This window comes from Magallana gigas, chromosome 5 (assembly GCF_963853765.1).
Source record: "Magallana gigas chromosome 5, xbMagGiga1.1, whole genome shotgun sequence".
NCBI lineage: Eukaryota > Metazoa > Mollusca > Bivalvia > Ostreida > Ostreidae > Magallana > Magallana gigas.
The window spans coordinates 36,994,479-37,018,552 of NC_088857.1; the positions used below are offsets into that span (position 1 = coordinate 36,994,479).

The 24,074-nt window shown below is 34.1% G+C and overlaps 1 protein-coding gene across 2 annotated transcripts in view; it reads right to left on the minus strand.

The window, feature by feature from the left end:
• The window catches only part of LOC105328911 (sex peptide receptor), a 69,779-nt gene that overhangs the window by 39,348 nt on the left and 6,357 nt on the right, over positions 1-24,074 (minus strand). The gene's annotated exons all lie outside the window — the stretch shown is intronic.

Sequence of the window (24,074 nt, forward strand, 5' to 3'; positions counted from 1 at the left end):
CTAATGCTACAATCAACAGAGCAAAGGTACATACACACGACTCGTGAGAACAGGTGTCCGATCGAGCAGTGCACGTGAAAGCAGGAACGAAGTAATCGAAGGGAGGGGGGGGGGTCTGCCATTACTCTGGATGTCAAACAACACCCTTTTGTAAAAAAAAGAATGATTTATACGCTTCTATTGAATTAATTGTTGTACATATATAAACGGAGAAAAGAGAAAGTGACCACCTTCTTCCAATTTTAATTTACTACAATTATGTCATCATCACCAATTTATTTATCAGGCACGTAGCATGGGGGGGGGGCACTTTTTCTCGCAGCAAAGATTTTGTTAAAATTGAATTATCATGGAGTTGCCCCCCGCCCCCTCCCCCACTTTTTTTGGGGGGGTATGTTAATCATTGAATTAAAATAAAGAAATTAAGAGAGAAAATGAAGTTATATACATGTAGGGAGACTACGCGCTACCGCCCCCTCCCCCCCCCCCCCTCCCCCACGGATTAAGATTTTCGTGATCTTGGGTAGTTTATAATGGACTTCTAGCTTTTGATATCTCAGGCATGAAAAGGGCGACGCATTCTAGACTTGCATTCATAATGGATATTAAAAATATGCACACTTTGACCTTTTCATATAATCTTGATTTGTGAACAAATCCAAACGGCTCTGATCAGTAAGCATATCACTTCTGAATTGGGGATTGGGATTTAAGGTGGAATAACACATCGTCATAAAATGGCTGACCTCTGATCAAAACGACATGTTGTTTTATTAAAAGGATTTTATCGACGGCAACATGTAACCTACTTCACAGCCGAGTGGATAAAATGTCGGGCTTGTGATCCGTACATACCGAGTTCGAATCCCGCACCTAGGGGCTTTTGTTGTTACTTACTGAATTGATTTTTTAAGATATTCCTTTTTTTATCCCCAATTTGCAAATTGTTCGCTTATTTGACATATGTATAGTTTATTTATCATTATATCTTTCATAATCAAAGAATTTAAAGTTAATTCGAATGACTTTTTCAAGGTGTGTTATTCCACCTTAAGGCAATGGGGGTTGGAAGTAGATTTAAATTTTAAAATAATTTTGTACTTGGTACAAGTATGCGATTGAAATTAATTCCAGTATTTATTTAGTTGAACTTCTTCTCCTTTTGGTCACCCTCTTGATATAGGGACTTTAAAAAGAGCGATATTTGAATGGTTGAACGACATGTTATGTTGATCATCTATTGTATGGCCTTCGTCGGATTTTTTCTGCAAAGATGTATCGCTGTTGACCAGTGCACCCATTTCCTCTAAAAAATAATTCCGCACTCAGAGCCATTATTTAATTAATTTATGTCTTTTTAATTGTTGGATCTCACAAAATATTCATAAAAGTACAGACACGTACTCGTAGCATCGTAGTTGAAAATCGGGGCAGACTCATCCAGAAAATCTTAACAAGCAAAAAAGAATACAGAATATATGCATGCATTTCCAGTCAAATTCGGTTTAACCTCCCCCCCCCCCCTAAAATTTACCGCCCGGGTATGAATACATGTACCTTCCGACGCCCCTGGGTAATTAAACGAGAAACGATTATAAAATAATAAATCATAACTGATGAGTATAAAAATAGGTAAGGGGATTTTAAAATCTGCTAGTTAAAAAAACCCAACAACATTCATTTTTTCAATAATCAGTTAATGGTCCTATATGATATCATTCAAATATCTAATTACATATTCCTTAATAAACTGCGCCGTAGCGCATATGGTAGCGCGTGCGCCTACGGACCCAAGGGTCGTAGGTTCGATTCTCATTGCCGGCGTTGATTTTTCTCCAAATCTTCCTTCTGTAAAATGCCACAAAAAGCAGAATTATATCAATCCAGCAATGCCCAGTAACAGTTCCCAATTCTCGGCTCGATACAAATTTGACAAATAAATTCAAGCATGCATTGAAATATGTAGTATACACAGCCTTCCGTTGATATATATATATACACATGAGGATTGTTAGTTCGCAGACAAGTTCTAAATCTAAATCATGCAAAGTAAAAAAAGTGTGAAAAAATTCGTGTGATTTTTTGCAGACTTTTTTTTTTCATTTGGCAGTTCATAAAACATACTTCATCCTGTGCACAGTAATTTTGCCGTAAATTACTTTGTCCACGAACTTCTCTAACAATCCTCGTATAGATATACACGTGTTGAAATTAAATTGTCACACGCCTCGGATCGGCTTTGTTTCTTTGCTTCACCTCTGTATATAAGTAATTTTTTTCAGCCATGATATCTTTTTTTTCACTTCAAACATTTTATATTCAAAGTAATCTATTTATAATAGTTTCTGAGCATTCTATTATCTATTTTCACATCGTAACACTCTAATGAAAAGCAAAAATCCATCAAGTAATTAAGTACCCTGCCCCCCCCCCCCACACACACACCCTTTCCCCGATAATTCAACATATTTAACCGATATTTATACCTTAATATTGCCGCGGACGCCATGTAACAACCTCCTGCTAAAGTCAATTAAAACTAAATATTGGTTTTACTATAAAGATGTATGAAGCATTACACACTCTGGTACTGCATGTAACGTTATATGCTATTTTAAAGCCCCCCCCCCCCCCCCCCCGATCTACCCCTAATCCATCGTGTTCATAATTATAGATGTAAAATTGATAATATTACGGTGTTCATATGGACAAAGAAAGTAACTCTTCAGATTTTCAAGTTTTTTGAATGGCATTATTCTTATAGTACACCACACAGATCGGCTGTTCTAACCGAAACGTTTGTGCCCCGATTTGTCTGTAATAATAAATTATTACATCCGGTTTTCAACTCGGGCAAAATTGTGTTGCGAAGTTTGTATATCTGTCCAGTTTTAAAGGTAATTCAACTGATTGCAACTCAGTTGCACTCTAAATCTAAAATACATCTTTTTGTTCTTTGTTGAATGCTAAATGAAAAATAGATACTTATAGTAAAAAAAAAAGCGAGATTTATTTGTGGTCCGAATTTTCTCGAATTACAGTGTCGGAGAGCTGTCTAATAGATTTAATGTGTAATCTCAAGTTTATGATCGCATATAGATCAATCATAATTTTATGTCTTATTTAATAAGATTATATAATGTTGGTATATACAAACAATACTTTTGTTTTTAAACAGTTAATTATTTGTCAATTTTATATACAACCTGTCAGTTTTTGAAGAGTTGTGCACTAAGCAGGACAAGGATCGTGTTTAATTCAGATATTACTTCTTAATATGATTTACCTACAAAATTTCTATAATATTTTAGGCACACTAAAGAGACAGTGCATACCTTTTTGTGCTGACTGTCACACTTGTCATAAGAAAAAGAGATGTTTTTGGAAGACAATGCCACCATCAATGGATTATTCTTCAATGCAGGTTGGAGAAAATCTAGAGACATTGAACTAATGCAAACATTTATAAGTCAGTCTCGAGTAACTTATCATTGAGAATCTGATTTATGTGCTTGAATTAGTTTAGTTAACACCACCTTAAATTGTCAGCATTGTGAGTATTTTAATTGAAAGGCAAAATATTAATAATTTTTCCTTTAAACAAATGGTGTAAATACCCTATATCATTATAAATCCAATGGCATCGTCTTTATAAAAAAATAAATAATTGCCACATCAAAATGAAATTTGGAAATAATATATTTGTTGAAGATTTTTGTGAATTATAGAGGCTAATATATCTTGTAGAGTAAAACAGCCTGACAAATATATCAATAATTAATGTTTTACAAAAAGTCCCATGGGAGTTTTCTTTTCCTATAGGAGTACAGAAAAATGTTACTGTGGCCAACTAATTCCTGTAGGAGAGAAAAAAATCCTAGAGGAAATATTAAAGAGGATTTTTTTCCTACAGGAAATTATAATATCCTATAGGATTTCTTTTTCCCATGGGAGATTTTCTTTATCCTATAGGATTTTTTCTTCCCATAGGAAATATAAATATCCCACAGGAGGAAAATTTCCTACAGGAAAACTTTGAAATCCTGTAGGAATTGTCTTTATCCTATAGGATTTTGTAAAATTCCCACAGGAACATGATTTCTCCTAGGGGAATTTTTTTTTTCCTATGGGATATTTATGTTTAAAGGTGAATATCTCACCTGTCAGGTGAGGTACACCTGAGTCAAAGGTGGTTATTAACTCTCTAGGCTATGGTCTATCATTTGACATAAATGAAATTTTAGAGAAATGCGCCTTAAGCGGGCGCAAAAATGCCACCTTGGCACTGGCATAATTATCCGGCACAGTGTTTGTTGTCATTTGCAAGCGTAGAAAAGTTCACAATAAAATCTATGTTGGAAGTGGCGGTTATGATGCCGTAAGGGGATTTTATCGTGCTTATACCTTTCTGACTCGGGGCCTCAAGTTTTAGCACTAGAAAATTCATGAGAGAGAGAGAGAGAGAGAGAGAGAGAGAGAGAGATCCATTTATCAGAAATCGATTAGAATAATAAGAAATTGATTGTCTATTAATCTGCTTCTTTTACATATCGATTATTTTTCTTTATGTCTTACGTTTATTTTTGCCAACCAACTCCGTGGTTTTAGAAAAATATCTGCAAACTTTAAGTCAAAAAATGAAATGTAATTATATGGATAATATCACCCCCCCTTTTTCTCCCTGAATCCACTTGATACCCCTTGCAGTACTGTGTTATGTCGAAACGATTCATGTTAAGCAATCGGTTATAAAAATTAATGCATTTTTTAAATTTTGACCTCGATGTGTAATCACTATTAGATAGATATAATAAATCCCACTTTTGTGCAAACATTACATGAAACTAGTCCTACATGTAAGTAAATTATAATAATCTTTTAAGACAGATTTTAAATGATTATGATCCCAATGCACCCGGCAACCATAATGATTTTTTTTAATCAAAAGTGAAAATTAAGATTTTTTGTTTTAACAGTGTATTTCCCCGCGGTTAAATCTATTCCTTCCTAGGCCCCAACACATATACACAGGTGGTCAGTTTTCACACCTTGACACAGTCACCCGGCCGTGTGTATAGTCTGAGTCTTTCTGTTAGTTCCGGGTTTTTTCGTTGTTCCCAGAAAGACAAAAGATTTTTTTTCTGTAGACATACACAAAGAAGGAGACAGTACACTGTCGATATAAAATATTACTTTTTAGCGTTGACTTTCAATCATTAAGATTTTTTAAGACAATCATTGAATAACGAACTTCAAATCATTTGAATCCATGGACATTATCCCGAAACTAAAGATAAATACATACTTTAATTGTTTTAATGCCAATATGTAGATTTAGCAGCTGTCAACATTACTACATGTTACCGTAGTACTCTATTTAAATACGAAAATATTCGTACGTTAGCAAGGAGAGAGAGAGAGAGAGAGAGATTTTATAGAAGATTTGAAAAGTTTGCTATGATACAATATACTGGTTTCAGTAAATGAAGAAAAAAAAAACAGAAGAAAAAACGAAAGATCGTTTTAAAGGCCGAACTTTTTTACCGGGTGGTAAATCTCAGGTTAGGACGGGGCTTAATTTCTAGAGGTGTGAAAGCCTCCGGGGCTAGAAGTCTACCTGCGATCGTGAACGCTGCTAATCAATATACACATGAAGCAAATATTACACAAGATATGAATAATTAGTCAGAATTCGTCATAGTTTGAATATCTTTTTGTTTTAATGACCATACGAAGCGATTTTATACGGAAATGTCCGAGCACGTGTGTAAAGCACAATTAAAAAAAATTCAGTAAACTAATTCTGCTTTAAAGATTTAACTCAGTTCATTGTGTTTAGCACTTGACATTGTTTAAGACGTCAATTTTAACAAATATAATTGTATAAGAAAACCATACGATCAGTAAAAATATTCACTTGAATGTAAAGGCAGCCATTATACGATGACAACTAATGGAGTTCGTTTTCCATGGAGTGACGTTTTCGTGCAACAAGTTCCAATTGAGTGTATAATCAGTAAATACAGCTTTAAAAGTTTGTTTTAAAAAAGAAAATTTTGTATGCTTGTTTTGGGCTGCATGCTCATTCATCGTCGTGAAATTTATTAGGTCATATACATTCAACATGATTCAAATATAAATTGCGTATTTTCAACTACTGAATAATAAAACTATTTTTCTCATCTATCCGACCCTTACACAATTCACTTAGAGAAAATAAACATGTTTGCCTATTAATGAAGGTGTCGCTTATAATTGAAGAGATGCTAAAATTAAATTGTGATGCAGCAAAAATATTGCGCACGCGGGGGGGGGGGGGGGGGGGGCTTATGTATGCCTTCCTGACTTTGGAGGAGAATAGTTACATGAGAGAGAGAGCGAGAGAGAGAGAGAGAGAGAGAGAGAGAGAGAGAGGAGAGAGAGAGAGGGAGGGGGAGGGAAGGAGGGGGTATATTTGTTCTTATTAAAACTGTTACTACATGTACATGTATATCATGGCAACAATCTTAGCTGCCCGGTTTTTTTTTTTATTTTACTGTGTGCAAGAGAAGATACATGTAGATGTATTACATGTGTTGATAATGAACAGTGTTCAATTTCAAAAGTATATAATTAAAAGTACCGTAATAGGGTGAAATATTATTTGAACACTGTTCGTTATCACCATACCGGTATTTCATTTTTAATTTAACAAAATACTTATTTTGATATCAGCTAGCGACTGGTGGGGGGGGGGGGGGGGGGGGGGGTGAGGATTTATAAATGTTTAACATGTTTAATATCCGACTTGATTTAAATAATAAAAAAAAACGCATCTAAAATGATTGATATAAAGATTATTTCGTTTATTCATGTTTTCAAAAAATATATATTTCAAATGGATTTAATAATCTAAAGACCACAAATACCCTTATAAGGGAATTACATAATATCTTGAACAAGGTGTCAGACTGACAATTTACAAGGTTGAATATTGGGACATTCACACCTTTTGATCTACAGAAAGTATGTATACTATACACAGATACTGACTCGCTGATCTTCCTGTGAAGTAAAACTTCAAAGACATTTTAAAGTCCAGTCCAGTTATCTTCTCTCTTTTGAAAAAAAGTCAGTATGTTGAGCAATATAGTGGAATTTTTTTTATCGTTAAAAAAGTTGTCCCTCCTCCACATATATGTTACATTAAAGTTTTAAAATTCAGATAATTTAAAGCTATCTATAAATTGTAATTCATAGTTTTAAATTCTCTTAATTCTAAAAAACTTTAATGTAACATATGTACTAATATTTATTTGACAATTTTGATTAAATGAAATTCATTGTAAAAAAAAAATCAACTAGATATTTAGTTACTAAAATATTGATTTTGAAATATTTAAAAATATTTTCCCATTTTTATTGAAAAAGTTGCTATATATTTTGTATGCTAATTGGATTCCAAGTTTTTAGATAAATACATGCGTGGATCGGCGGATTGGGGGGTGGGGTCAGAGGATAATTTAATTTTTTTTAAACTTACATAGTACAACTATCCAAAATATGTCTAAGCTCCCCCAAAAAACAAGTATCCCTGCCCTTTCCCTGGAAAGAATTCTGACCGCGCATGTAATTTTATATGAACTTAAAGAAATAGAAGCCCATTTTCTCTCTTGTAAGCACTAGGATAAATCAAAACAAATCCAGATTTTGGTCTCAAATAAAGTAAATATTCATTTCATTGTTTTAACATAATAACTTATAAAAACATACTAGGTACAGTGGGTTACAGTGGTGTACAGTATTTGACAGTGCCCCGTACAGTGGTGTACAGTGAGGTACATTGCTGGTCAGTGGGTAGGTACTGTGCTGTCCAGTGGAGTACAGTGGCTCTGTACAGTGGGGTACAGTGGGATACAGTGTGGTACAGTAGCTCTGTACAGTGGGTGTACAGTGGATTTACAGTAGGGTACAGTGGTTATACAGTAGATGTCAGACAATGTCAGTCAATTTTTGGGAATATCAGTGGATTTTGAATTCAGTAGTGTTTACTGACCTTGATCTCTTTTATTTTGGAACAGCCAATGAAAATTGAGGAGCGGATCTCTAACTGAATCCTCCACATTTTAAACATAAATAATGCAGTAAGTATGAATTTTCCATTATGTACCCTTTTTTAAATGATGGTTTAGCTCAAAAGCCAAATCTTGTTGATTTCAGATAGCCATGGCTGAGTGTCTGACAATGAAATAGACAGGCCTACGTCACATTGCTGTTAAACAGTCATGCTCTTATCAAAATTGTCCTATATTATAAAGCCTTCGAGACAGCCCCATTAATTTTTTAAGCCTAACCGATGATGCAACGCCGTGCTATCCGGATATTGTGACCTTGGGCAAGACAATTTAGTACGTCATTTCGTAGATAAATATACCTGTTTTAATTTTAAGTTTTAATGAAATAGACATTGAAATAATTAAATTTTCTTATCTCTTAATATGTTTTTTATATCTTCATCACTTACGGACAACTTGAATAGTCCTATTTATTGACATGCCCAAAGTTGCGAATGTCTTTAGTTTGAACTGACTCGAAGAACAGTTATTTATGATTTAAAACACAAGTACTATTGATTCGAAGTTAAAATGTTCGATAAGGAATACTTACTGATTGCTAATTAAGTCTTGTGAGGCATTTGTTTGGTAGTAGAAAGTAGAAATAGTGAAATGGAATAGATAGGAAAACTTAAAGAAGTAGATAATTGAAGCGTTGGGGCGACGGGTTGTGTCATAAATAGTTCTGACCGAAAGTATCTGACAAAGCACATAGCAAAGGTTTATCCGCAGGTAGTATACACCTCACGATATATATATATATATATATATATATATATATATATATATATATATATATATATATATATATATATATATATATATATATATATATATATATATATATATATATATATATTTCGCACAGAACTGTTGTAAGGTGTGAACTGTATTTCAATAATTTTTAAATTTAAATTCCCGTATAATTTATGTAAAGGACGCCATATTGGTTGTGTCATTAATCACTGATATTTTGTTTTGTCTATTTCAATTCAAAACGATATTGTTAAAAATATTTGAACATCAGCACTAACACTCTAAACTTTGCAGATAACCTTGCAAACCTGGAAGATGTTTTAGAACCCCATGATAAGAAGATTAACTAAATTCTTGACTAATTGTTTGGCTGACTTCAATTTCACGTCCTGTCAAAATATGATTTCCAACAAATAGAGTTCGATTTATTTCTCCAACAGGAATCTATTCCTGTCTTTAATTCCTGCCTCAATCGAAAGACATCAAATCACATTATTTATCTTTGTTCTTAGAGTCATTTATCTGAATAGTGAATTGTTTGAAGGATTTACCGCAAAATCAAAGTTCCCGCTAATCATCATCAAATCCTTACAATCCATCACTGATAACAAGAGTTCCAAGTTCAAATGGATTTCAATAGACACGAACTTTCAGCCGTAAATAAATAAATTCCCAAAAGCAATGAAATCTTTATATGAGTCTGGCATATTTTGCACTGATAAAGAAGATAGCTGCGTGTCTAACCGGTACATGTCAAATTAAGCTCTATTGAAAGTCCTTGAATAATGAAATCTTGTTTAGATATTCCGTGTTATCTGGATGGAGATCGCTGTTTCTATACTGGGTTTCTCCCCATGGACTCGTTACCACATGCCAAAATGTGCAGCATCGGATGCTTTAATCAAAAGCAAACATTTATATTGTTCTTAAGGGGTGGTAATGGGTGTAAACTGCACTCAAACATATTTTCTAAATCAACCGACTGCTCCACAGACGCTGAAGCATAGATTTAGGTCGAACTTTGATGTTATCAATGTCATATGTCAATTAAGAACAAACCGTTATTATTTCTTTTTTTTATGATCCGAGGGCCTCTTATCTACTTTATTATTAAAAACATCTTCACCAGCTTCAAAAATGATACATTTTGCATTCCAGTAATTCTACGATTCTCTTAATTTGTTTAGTTAAATTACTTGGGCAGCTTAGTTTAATAATCAAGGACTCTATTTGAGCCAGAATGGAGAAGTCGTTGATTTATTTGAAAAATATCCCTTCCCATGAAACGAATCGTCAGATATAACGGATCTTCGAATAAAATCGTTCATAACTTATCATATCGACGTTTTAGAGGTCGTCAGTGTTAGAATGCAAATTATTTCCAAAAACATCGTATGTGACACGAACGACTTTTCATAACTCATAACTGATGCAAACAAAATGTTTACATGGATGCTGCAGCCTGTGAGGAAAATTATAAATGTGACAAATGGTGAGTCATTTATTGCGTGGACCCTGAGGTCCACGCAGAAAATATATAAGCGAGGTTAAACCGGATGCTATGGGGAAAGTCCAGCCTGCGCATGAGCTAGCCTGGTTCCTGTGCGTAATGGGTAGCTCAGGGAACCAGGCTAGCACACGTTTATCTGAATCGGGATTCCGTGCCATATGCACACATAAGTTCAAAGGCATTGTGATTGTAAAGTTGTCAGTAAACAGTACAGAAACAAAGTATTCCTTTTAAAAAATGATTGGCATGTGTTATAAATATCGGTATTGTGAAATAAGTTAATGTTATGCCGAAACTACAACATGCATCACATAGCATAATTTGCAATGTTTTGTTGTTTTCCGAATACACAAGTAACTTTACTTTTATAGTAGGCGAGGCTAGAGAACTTCCCGATTAAATTTTTTAAGCATTTAAGTATGATTGAATAATTATGTCACTGTATAAAAGTTTAAATCTCAAGAAAAATGCATCATATAAATGAATATGAAATTTTTAATTTACACAAAGCTGTCGCTGCATAGTTTACAAAGTAGTGCGAATCGTAATGTGTGCGCAAATAGTAGAATTCACCGAATGCCTGATACTGTACATGCAAACTTCATTCATAGATAGATCATAATTATTTTAGAAGTATGAATCATTTAAATTCTGAGATTAAAAACCCGGGCTATACACACATGTATTCGTAATACAACGTACAAATTTAGTGGTTAAAAGCAGAGGGCTAGAGTCGGTGGAATCTCTGATAATCTTAAGGCTTTCACTTTTTCGTTGAAAACACATACAAATGGTCCACGTATTGTAGTCCTTTTTTTAAGGACAGCAACTTTTTTTTGGTTTTTAAATTAGAGGGAGGGGGACTCATCTAAAATATCTTGACATAAAAAAGTCCAAAATCATGAAAATCCTAATCTGTTGGGGGGAGCATACCTGTAGCTTCAAATTTGCTCATCATTTTCCTGAATATCACTTTGATTTTCATCGGGTCCCAAAAACGTCAGGATAACCCCTTGATAATTTACTTTTTGTATGTAAATTAAATTGAATTCTTTGCTGCGATAATTGTTTATGTGTGTGTGTGGGGGGGGGGGGGGTCTTTGATAAGGTGTTAGAAGACAACATTGTTGACACAGGGTCTGGTACCAAAAATGTAAATAACAATACATCTGAATCAGGGAGTGAGTTAGAAGAAACAACTAGATTTCGTCATCTACTTAAAAATCCTGAATTCTGGAAACAAAATATAAGAAAGAGAAATGCAGGGAGAGAAAGTTAAACGACGTAGTATAAACAGAAAAGATTGTAGATGCAGAATCAAATGCTTTCAAAATGTTAGAGAAGAAAACCCTGAATTGTGGAAACAAAATACAAGAAAGAGAAATGCAGGGGATAAATATGCTTCCTGCAAGGGAAGAAAGTTGAACGACTTAGTATGAACAGAATTGCAGATGCAGATTCAAATGCTTTCAAAATGTTAAAGAAGTTCATTAGCAGAAAAAATCTAGATAGTATTGATGTTTAGGCTACATGTATATACTGGCTATTTGTCTCAACTATATTCCATCTTCTGGATTCAATCTCGTTTATCACCGCTGCCACCCGAGGTCGATCCCCGTGATCGGCAGTGGTTGTATGTGACAGGGTATGGTGATCGCCCGCTTGGACACGTGGATTCTCTCCGGGCACGCCGGCTTGCTCCCACATCAAATACCCCCTCGCGCTAACATCCGTGCCAACGAGAGATATTAGTATAAGTTGTAGAACTTGTTTATCAATCGTTATAAAATAAACAAAGTTCAGTTCAGTAATCTAGTTTACCCTCACAGAAAGAGTGTTTGTTGGTGAAGAGTGTGTAGTGACCTTGAACCAATTTTTAGGTCAAAGTAAAGGTCTTACTTGTAGCAATTGTCTTTAAAATAGTTTTTATCCAACATTTCTCTCCATTTTCATAGACTTAAGGGTGATGTGCGGCCATCTTGTACATGTGAGGATAAAAATGTAAACATTTCTTGAACTGGCTTGTTTCTGCCCAAAACGGGCCAAAAATGTGGCCAAAAGATATAAAAGGCACAAATATGAAGTCCTACGTGTCATTGTGTTTGAAAAGAATGCATACAAGAACAGGGAAATGCCTTTTTTAATCACTCAGAAAAGCTGTCGAACTGCGCAGCTACAAGCTTATTTTGAAAATTTAAAAATCTGAAAAAATATGAAGGGGGTTCATTGGTGTCCTCCCTACAACCATTATTTGAGAAAAAGGTCTAAGCTTTCTTATTTAAGTTGTAACTTTTCTAAAAGTAGGATACCCTATTCTTAAAATGGGCCTAAAAACAACAAGATATTATATTTGTCTGTGTCTATGGAGGTACACTGAAAATATATTTTTATTGTAATATAATGTATACTTTTTTTTAATTTAAGACAATCACTTTTTGGACCCCTACCACACTTACTTTGATTTATACTTATAGAACTTAAAAAAAAACACCATAAAACAAACATGGAACAGGTATAGAGATGTATATCAAATTCAACAGGAGTTGTTTGGAATTGAAATTAATATTTTCTATGAAAATGTAACGTCAATATGTCTCCATAGCCACAGTAGTTATAAGTATATACTGGATTTTTTTTGTTCTAAAAGTAGATTCCATACCGAGTGATAAAAATAGAGAACCCTATTTTGAGGCAAAATAATTGTTACAACATACCAGTAAATGTGCAAGATTCAAACTTTTTCTCAACAAATGGTTGCAGAAAGGACACCAATGAATCCCCTTCATATTTTTTGAGATATTTAAATCTTCAAAACAAGTCTGTAGCTACCCAGTTCAACAGCTGTTTTTAGTGATTAACAAAGCATTGCCCTGTTCTTATATGCATAATTTGCAACAAAACAACATGTAGAATCTCATATTTGTTGCTTATTTGTCTTTTGGCAACAGTTTTGGTCAGACACAAGCCAGTTCAGGAAATTTTTACCCTCAAATGTACAAGATGGCTGACATCCCTCTTAAAGACAAAATGTGCCCGCGTTTGCATGCAATAGGGGTGTGCAGTCACCTTGAACCAATTTTTTATAACAAATGAAAAATAAACTGAACACTAGACATTCTAAAAGATGAGGTATATATACAATTTCAACATAAGTAAAATATTAAGTATATTAGTATAAATAGCTGTTGTTACATCATCGTAGTAAAAATGCAAGTGTTGCACGGAAACCCTTGCATAATCTTTGAATGACTCCCACCTTTCATTTCCTGATACCCGATCTTAGTCATTGTGGTAAGCCATCCCACACGTTAGTTTGTCAGCTGCCGAACTGAACCCAACAGACTAAGACACACAGGACCGCAAGGCATTATTCTACTGATGAGACATAAAAATTTCACCTACACTAAAATATCAAGGTACACATGTAATAGTACTTTTAACACATTCGTCAGAGAATAGATACGCTGATTTCTTAAAAAAAAAGACCTTCGACTCGAGAAAATACATCGTATCTAAAAATGAAAGTTATAGTGAATGTGGACTGTTCGAAAAGCAGAAGTTGCCTTACAACATCCTATTTAAATAATTACGGGGTTTCAAAATCCTATTTATTTCAATTTCAATCGGTTTCAATAGACTGTGTGATTTAAAAATCGATATCAGTAAAAAAAAAAAATTGATGCAAAATCAGTATGTAAACAAAATAAACATACGAGTTAGTCCATGGGTTTCAGACGATGCCATGATTATTTAAACATACAGCTAAATGTCCAATAACAGAGAAAAGGGTTTTTAAAGTATGGATGCACTTTCACTAAATGACTAAAGAACCCTGTACTAACACCAAAACCAATTACGCAATGTTAAGATGCAAAAGGAAATACTAGTATATAAAGGGATATTTTGTTTTCACTTTTAATTCACACATGGGTGAAAATCAGTTATAGACAAATCAGTTGGACACAAAAAAAGAGAAATAGGGTATAACAAAACCTACAAAAATATTATCAAAGCACCTAACTATTTTTTTGTAGTGATTTTTAATTCCAAAACGATTATTAATACAACGTTTCATTCAAATTCTTTTGAAAACACAACAAAGAAAAAGTGTATTTGGGATTTTTGGTGTATTACTTTTTAAATTTTCGATTTAGATTCCGTCAAAATCTAATAATCTACTACATTTTGTACAAATACGGTGTATGTTATTATATTGAATCCGATTTTTCCAACATATACACTTGCTATTCCAGAATCATCACGTTTATTGTGAAATCAATAGACTGCACAAGGGTTCCTTTTCATGTATTCATAGTGTGAGATCAGTTCGAGTTTGTTTTGTCATTTATAAAATTTTGACCTGCAGTTAGTGTACACAGATTTTCGAAGGCAATTCTCATACAATAGCTTAATACAAAGCAGGAGGAGGGAAAATCATTTCAATTTTGATCGCATTATCCACAAATTGTAGTTATAAGTACATACATGTAGTTTATAAAATAACGCAGGAATACATGAAACTACGGCTTTTTTTTCCAAAGCCTGTTTGCTGTTAATGCCATTTGGTGTGAACCACTTGCCTTGCTGTTACAAGTTTCAATGGATAATTCAATAGTTTTACACCTGCAATAATGTCTTTCTCGCCTCGGTACATTAGTTAGTGAACGATGTTAACAGCAAATAAGTGAATATTGATAGTCCATATCAATTTTCCAGCCAGTTGACAAATTAGAGAAGAAAAGACAACGCAATCCATAATAACTCTACGATTTTACATATCGACCCGTCTCTTGTTGCTTTTACAAGGCAAATGTCAAATACGCCTTAAATCTTCTTTTCCAAAACGTGCAGTTGCTTTTAAATAGGAATCATGACACTGAATGAGACACAAATTTCCTATATACATTGAGAGGAAACAGAAGTTCATATATGTTTCAACACAACTTTTCATTTAATTTGAGGGTTTACAACATATCATAACTCTGTAGTATCAAAATAACGGGAATTGTTTTATCTTGCAAACTATACATTCACACGAATAAATCAATCCAAAATTAAAGCAATCAATTCTCCTCGATAAAATTTGCCAACCGCATGACATGCAATTTAATTTTCTGGTTTCAATTAGCCCGGCACTTAATTTGTGAAAACAATCGCTTCATAAACAATTTATACCTCAGTCAACGGGACATTTTCTGATAAGAAAAGAACATACGAGGGGATCATGGATTATTTGTAACTTTCATTAGTATTCCTACACACTTACCAAAACATCTGTGTGTTCATTTTATAAATTCTTAGACATGTACATAGAATAACTTGAAAATCACGAAATGAAAATTTTCAAATATTGTACCACATTGGTCTTCATAATATAACAAAGATAAAATGAGACATGCCGATTTCAATAAAACACCCATTCCAAAACCTCAATAAAAGAAATTGATATTTTGCAGCACGTACTTAATTAATGTAAACACAGGGGCTTGTGTAGAAAAAAAACATCGTTAAAAAATGGGTACCTCGGAAGAAAAATAACGAGGGAGGACACCATCTTGGATACCACCTCGCTTCATCAGCCAATTTCTCATATTTTTTTCTACACAGGTCCCAGTGATGTAAATGGCTTCTTTCTGCGGTTGATATTAGTCTTTGTTATACTTTCATGTTAAATACTGAAATCTGATTGGTTAAGACGCAGTTAATAATATTTACTATTACCCTCAGCGTTAGCAACGCACTTGGCAACGGGTAACATTAAAAAATGTTACATGCGCGAAAATTATGCGCGTACGGTTCGCTGTAGAATTCACGTTATTCCTATATAAAAGCAGTAAAATTTTCTTAAAAATTTTAAAAAAGACATTCAGTATAACAAAATAAATAGTGCCTGTTTGGGAGGATAACAGTTGAAATTGACACCCCTCGAAAACCATTGTCAACCTCCGCTTCGCGTCGGTTGACAATGGTTTTCTCGGGGTGTCAATTTCAACTGTTACCCTCCCAAACAGGCACTATTTATATAATAGTATCTGGTTAAATGTTAAACACTTTAATGGTCAAAATGACCATTGAGGATAGAGAAACTGCCGTTGGAATGTTGGCATGTTGACTTTTCAACGCCAGTTTTTATTCATTTTCATTTAGTCCTTGACATTGTTCTAAATATTTGTCAATCTGTATAAAAAATTCCTCTGCTGTAGATGATACGTCATTTCCATCGGCAAGCTCATATCCAGCAAGACACAACCAGGAGTCAAGGTCGTAACATCCTTCTAAAGCTGACATGAATTTATAAAAACCCACTGTTTACCTTTTATCTCCGACTGCCGCCAAATTAGTTGTCGATTTCTATTGTTGCACTCATCGCTGCAACAACCCCCCCCCCCCCCCCCCATATAAAGCCGAGAGCATTACTCTTGCTTCATCGCATGCCGGTATTTTCATTACATTCGACGGAGAGATTTGTAGAAACGCGTTTTGAACAAAAATGATATGTCAACCACAGCACTGGTAAGAAATATCCAACAAAAGACGACACAAAACAAAATTTCAGAAACCCTCGATCTTTGCGGAATTTCATTGCACACTGTAGAAGATCGTGCAGTGACTGCATGGACTATAGAAAACGGATCGTTTCCATAGGAACTGATAAAACGGATACTATCACTTATCTTTTTTGTTGGATGCAGTGTGGTCAGGGTTACATTGAGATGTAGACATTATGCTCTCTTTATGAATGACGTACATGTTCGATGTGTACGCGAAATAAACCAGCATGTATCTGTGCGAGATAATACGGATACATTGGAAATTCTTTCAAAGACTATTCCCTTTTTTTATTCATTGTAGCTTTCTTTCTTCTTTTTTTTAAACATGTAACTGCAATGTGTAGTTCATGCAGTTAGAAGTCCGTGCAACCTGAAATGCAACCAACCGTAACCCCCTCGACCGTTATATATACCCCCAGCGGCAGATGAGGAGCGATCGAAACTAATATGTCGACCACAGGGGTGAGCAATTACCATCACCCGACGCCCGGGGCTACCGATTTTAGGGGTCGGGCTAGCAGAAATCCTCACTGTGGTAGCCCGTCGGGCTAGTAAATAATAACGATGATAAACGAAATCAGAACTCCGTAAGTCAAAGTGTCATTATAACGTCGACTGATTTTATGTACGACTTAACTGTTATGCAAAATCAAGATTTCTCATTAGCTTTAATGTATGTTCATTGTGCGTACTAATCGCTGGTCCGCATGACAATGACGCTTTGTTTTAAACATGGAGAAGTACCTGACGATAAGTAAGCGTAAACGTTCGTTTGATCGCCTTGATGATAACAATAATCAGCAGTTGGATACTACTGATCGTAATTCAATAAAACTTATTAAAAATAAAATAACAGTACCTAATCTTTTATAGTTTGCATTATTATCTATTTGACATTGTTTAATGTTTTAATTCAACTGATATGAAGAAAATGTTGGGCTAGTAAGTTTTAACTTTGGGCTAGTTACTTTGCTACTGCCAGTAGCCCCTGGGCCAGTAGCCAATTTTTGTAATTGCACACCCCTAGACCAAATACTTTTAAGAATTCATGTGAGCTTTTACCACTTGAGAGATAGGTGGAAATCAGCCACCTCAGCAACAATAAAAAACAAATGTTTTCCATTACTGGGTAATATTTGCGATTGCATAAAAGAGATTCATGAACAAGCCAGACATCCAACACAAGTTAACAATTTAATTACTGACTCAGAGACTTTGAATCGTACGAAGACGGCTCAGGTTTACCATAGATGACTGGGCAAATGTCCTGTTGATGAAACCAAAAAGTCCCAATGGTAGGAGAGGGGGGTGGGGGTGGGGTTTCGATTTAGCAAGATAAGTGAATGACAGTAGATAGGGTATCCCACGATTTAGAGGCACATTATGTCATGAGGCAATGTTGCAGAGATAGGTGCCAAAAGTGGTCATACATTTTACTATTTTCTTTTGAGAAGTGGACAGACATATCCTACATCCTCTTCTCTTTGCAAGCCCTCGTTCGGTTCCAACATTTACATTTTTCAGGATCAAAATATAAGGGATTGCGAAGAGAAGTGAATGTAGGCTGTCCACTTCTCAAAAGAAAATAATTTTTTGCTAATTTTTCTTGTGCTTTTTTATGCTAAGTTTGTGTTATGTCAAGATGTTTTCATGATATACTTTCACACAACCTCAGCATCCTACATGCATCATTAGCTTGACGTATCGTTTGTGTTTATTTCCAATTGTATAATCAAAAACATTACTAGATGAACACTTGAGTTTGGTCGAGTGTATACTAGCAATACTTATTATTTTCAAATTTCAGAGATTATTCTTCGTCATGGAAGTAAACAAATGAAAGATTGACGCGGGTGTTTAAAAATTTTAATGCTGGTAGCTATAGTTTTGGAATAGATTTGCGATTGCGAACTGTACGTACACTCGTCTTACAATTTCTTTTACTACCGAATGAACATAGATGGCGTTAGCATCGGCACTGGAAACTTAAACTGTCACGAGTTTATATTAAAAAAGAAGAGCAGATCAAAGACTCGCGTAAGTCTAAAAGCCTTCAAAGATGATTTACCTGAAAATGTAGCAAATTTGTATATACGCATTTAAATGAAATAGGTTTGCTATTTAAAAATTTATATTAATTTTTTTCATCATATTGAACACTGCTACACGAAATTTTATATGCAGTTCAGAGATTAGTAAATATTTCTTAATATCCACGTATTTTTTTCTTTGTAGGTACTTAAAGATCAGAATATCGTTATTATATGTGAAGTAGACGATCAGACTACTCACCCATATTAAATAAAGCTAGAATATAAACTAGTACTTATCATCCACCTGATAGTTTTCATGATAAATCCGAAATATTGTCTAACAACAACATTTGCTACTAGGACTAGGTTCCAATAGACATCATCACATTACAAAACATTAAACCATCTTTACAAAACCGTTGACTTTCGGCAGAATGTAACTATGTTTATATTGCATCAAAAAAGTAATATACACAGATTGTGTTGTATTTGGTCAAAAGCCAGAGAAATTTTGTTGAATTCATGGCTGAATGGCCTACAGTGTAATAGACAGGCTTACGTCACATTGCTGTTTGACATAACTGCCCTGTTAAAATGGTCCTCATTGGACTACACGATAACCATGTAATGTCAGTGTGTTTATATATATATATATATATATATATATATATATATATATATATATATATATATATATATATATAAGTGCAGGTTTTCAATCAATATTTACATTATGTCATGTCTTTATTTAATCATCCTTGCATTAATTACAGTGTCTATAATCTTTTTCGATCCTTTCAAATGAGTCCTTAAAAGAATTGATTGATGTATACGTAATATTTAAAGTGTGCGTGATGTATTATACATTTTATATAAAATCAAGCATAATTTTATAAATGTTTTCTTTCCCGAAATTGTAACCTAATAGTGTAAGAATAGAGCTTTAACCTCGAATATGTATGTCATGAGTTCGAATCCCGCTGAGAGTTCATCTTCGCTAGCCAAGGGTTTTCAGTCCACTTTGCACTCCGTAAACGGGGGATGTTGCTAAAACGCGGAACGGAAAACGGAACGAAATGGAAAATATCATCACGTTTATTGCTTAAAAAGGGTATAGACTGGCCAGAAACGATTTACTTTGTATCTTTTATTTATATCTAATGAATGATTATCAACATGTTGCTATCTTATTAATATTCATATGAATGTCTATCAATTATAGCATTGTATTCATTCGGCTTTAGTTGAGTACGAAACGGAAAAATCAAATGTATACGAATTGTGAAACATTAACATGATTAAACGAGCAAATTAGCTATAACTTTTTACTTATTTCTCTTATATGGTATTGCTGGCATATTAGCGTAACGTACGCAGTTAGTGAAAGCGTTTTATGCGTGTTTTGAGTATTTTTATATTATTTTCAAATATGATGTACATGTATATACTTACATCAAAATTGAATTTTCGGTGTTCTAGACGATCTTTTATCATACAGACGATACAGTATCATTGAGATGGAAGAAAAAAACCGTAGGACTGACGACATTAAAAATTAAAATACAGTAAACATTAAAATACCCGGTAATTTGTGAAACTAGTAATTTGTGAAACTAGTATTTTTAGCAATGCAATTTTGTTTACGTTTGCATTACAAAGCATGCAGTTGTTTATTCCAGCAGCTATATACATATGATCCGAATAGAGAGCTCTAGACGTTGCCTGGTTTGATTGTCCTATTATATATTGGGACTATAGTCTGTCGATCCCAAAATATTCATGCAGCACATTTGGACGATTTATTATGGAAAATGTTAACATCTTTTCTCCATTTGGAAGTCACATAGAAGACCTTGCACAATTTTTCAACACTATCATCCGGGTCTGTTAAAATGCAAAACCCCGTAGACTTCTTTATTTTTAGCCGTGTATTTATACCAGCTGATAAGCTAGAGAGGACGTTTTAAAGAAAGAATAATGAGAATGTTTAATGCTTCTAAAAGAGAATCGCTTGAACCCTGATCTGAGGTATATATAAATATACAGCAAAAAGTGAATCGAGGATATTTTGGGACAGAATATAGTGGTCAATGCATGTACTGTTAATTTTGAGGAAATAAATATTCTCGAATAAATAATCTAATATTGCTAATCTTTCAAAAAAAAATTAAAAAGGTACATAAAGTATATCGTTTTAGCATACTTAACAAATCTATGAGGTAAATAACATTAGATAAGATTTTCCGTTTTCCTTCCGTTCCGTTTTCCGTTCCGCGTTTTAGCAACACCCGTAAACGGGGAGCAAAGTGGACCGAAAACCCTTGGCTAGCGAAGATGCTGGGGGATTTATAATTTTTGTGTTTCCAAAAACATGTTTTTTGGTCAAATATTGTATAATTTGAAAATTCCTAGCCGTCGAGGGTTTTTTTTTTTATTATACCCCCGCTCCGAAGGAGAGGGGTATACTGTTTTACCCTTGTGTGTCTGTCCGTCCGTAACAAAAATTTTTGTCGCATTTATCTCAACCACTATTTTTCGCAGATGCTTGAAATTTTTACACAGTGTTGTGAAGGCATGCCATATTGTGGGATATATTTTTGTACCAATCGGACGTCAACTTCCTGTAAAATGACGACTTTGCTTATTTTTTAACCAAAATTTTCAAACAAATTTTCGTCAAAAATTTATTAGCAACTATTTATCGCAGATGCTTGAAATTTCTACACAATATTTGTATAGGCATGCCATATCGTGGGATATATTTTTGTACCAATCAGACGTCAACTTCCTGTAAAATGACGACTTTGCTTATTTTTTAACCCAAATTTTCAAACAAATTTTTGTCAAAGAATTCTCAGCAACTGTTTATCGCAGATGCTTGAAATTTTTACACAGAATTTGTATAGGCATGCCATATCGTGGGATATATTTTTGTACCAATCAGACGTCAACTTCCTGTTAAATAACGACTTTGTTTATTTTTAGCAAAAATTTTCAAACAAATTTTTGTCAAAGAATTCTCAGCAACTGTTTATCGCAGATGTTTGAAATTTTTACACAGTATTTGTATAGGCATGCTATATCGTGGGATGTATTTTTGTACCAATCAAACGTCAACTTCCTGTTTAATGAGTACTTTGTTAATTTTTTTCCAAAATTTTCAAACAAATTTTTGTTAAAGATTTCTCAGTAACTATTCATCGCATAAGCTTGAAATTTTAACACACTATTTGTTTTGGCATGCCATATTGTGGGATTTATTTTTGTATCAATCGGACGTCAACTCCCTGTTAAATACTGACTTTGTTTATTTTAGCCAAAATTTTCAAACAAATTTTCCTCAAAGATTTCTCAGCAGCTATTTATCGCAGATGCTTGAAATTTTTACACAGTGTTTGTTAAGGCATGCCATATTGTGGGATATATTTTTGTACCCATCGGACGTCAACTTCCTGTTCAATGAGTACTTTGTTTATTTTAGCCAAAATTTTCAAACAAATTTTCCTCAAAGATTTCTCAGCAGCTATTTATCGCAGATGCTTGAAATTTTAACACATTATTTGTTTAGGCATGCCATATCCTGGGATATATTTCTGTACCAATCGGATGCCAGCTTTCTGTTAAAAGTCGACTTTGCTTATTTTGCATATTCACATCAGAGCGGGGGTATCACTAGTGAGCATTGGCTTACAGATATCTTGTTATAATATGCTTTTATCCGCATTAATATTGACAGGTGTCCCATACCATCTTAACTGCATTGGCGGTTTTTAGCGACCATTCAATTACTTAATCAATGAAATAGAATAATAATTCATTCAAATGGAATAATCACTCCGACCCGGACTATGCGTTGTCTGTGCTACGTCCGGTTTGCTTTGGCTTCAGTACAATTACATTGTCTGTTCCATCAATGGAGTTATAAATAATGTCTGAAAGGTGACAATTGACGATTCTGTAAACACGTATGGATTCATTTTCAAAAGAAGCGTATCAAATTGTTGAAACGACGATTGCCTGATAAATCAAAATATTTATCATAATTTAATGTTACTATAGTAAAAGGATGGTGCTAATTTCACCACATAGATGATTCCAGTATTTTTAGGTAGAACAAGACGAAGGCCCACAGGCCTTGACGGTCACCTGAGTACCAAGACCCTCAGATGGACCAGTCGAGAAGTCTCAAGTTTGCATTTTCAGCTCCATTTAAGGTCTTAATCCTTATCCGAGACTTCTCTGACTCTTAATTTAATTCCGCTCTTACTATTTCATGATTGACGAGGTCAATTCGTAAAGAAGGGGGGTGGGGAGTCGGATTATCTTTATCCTAGTTTTGGGGGCAAAAAAAATGTAACCTGTGGTAAGGATAAACTTTCAAGCCTTTAATGCTCACTATCTCTGATATCCACATTTTCATTTGGAATGCACAGAAAGGACGCACAGGAAGTTAAGATAAATTATCTAAAATTTCATTTTCCTCTTCATAGGTCACCTGAGTCACTCAGGTTTGTTTGTATTTCCAAAACATATATATTTCGCAAACCATTATAATTACATGGAGATTCTTCAGACAAAGAGAATCAAGTCACAATAGATCTACACAAGATTTCGTCAAATTGATACCAAACCGGATATATTTTGAGAAGTATTCAATATATTGATTAAAATCATTTAGTCTTTAATTTTTTTGTGTTTAATTTTAGTTCAATCTAGCTTTTATTTTGTTCTTAAAACTTTAAATGTCAGAGCAAATCTCAAAACAATGTTATATTATGATATAAAGACATTTCCTGTCACATTAAAATCATACATGACGTTTAAGATTTTTTTGAAATAAAAAAGGCTTTAGGCAGATTTCTAACTGGTATTTTAACAACCTGGTGTATAACATTGCTTGCATTGTTTATTTTATGGTGTCTAGGACGTGAAAATGGAAATTGAAAAGGTTTTCTGTCAGTTTAACCGGCTAGATGTATTGTTTTCCTATCGATTTTGCGTTTTTATCAAGGAATAAGTCATTAAGGTCTTCCGTTTCCAACGGAAGACCTTATAGTTTTCGTACGATTTCTTCTTATTATTATTTTTTTCCACAAATTTTGTGCACGCGATTTCTCGAAAATTATTCGAC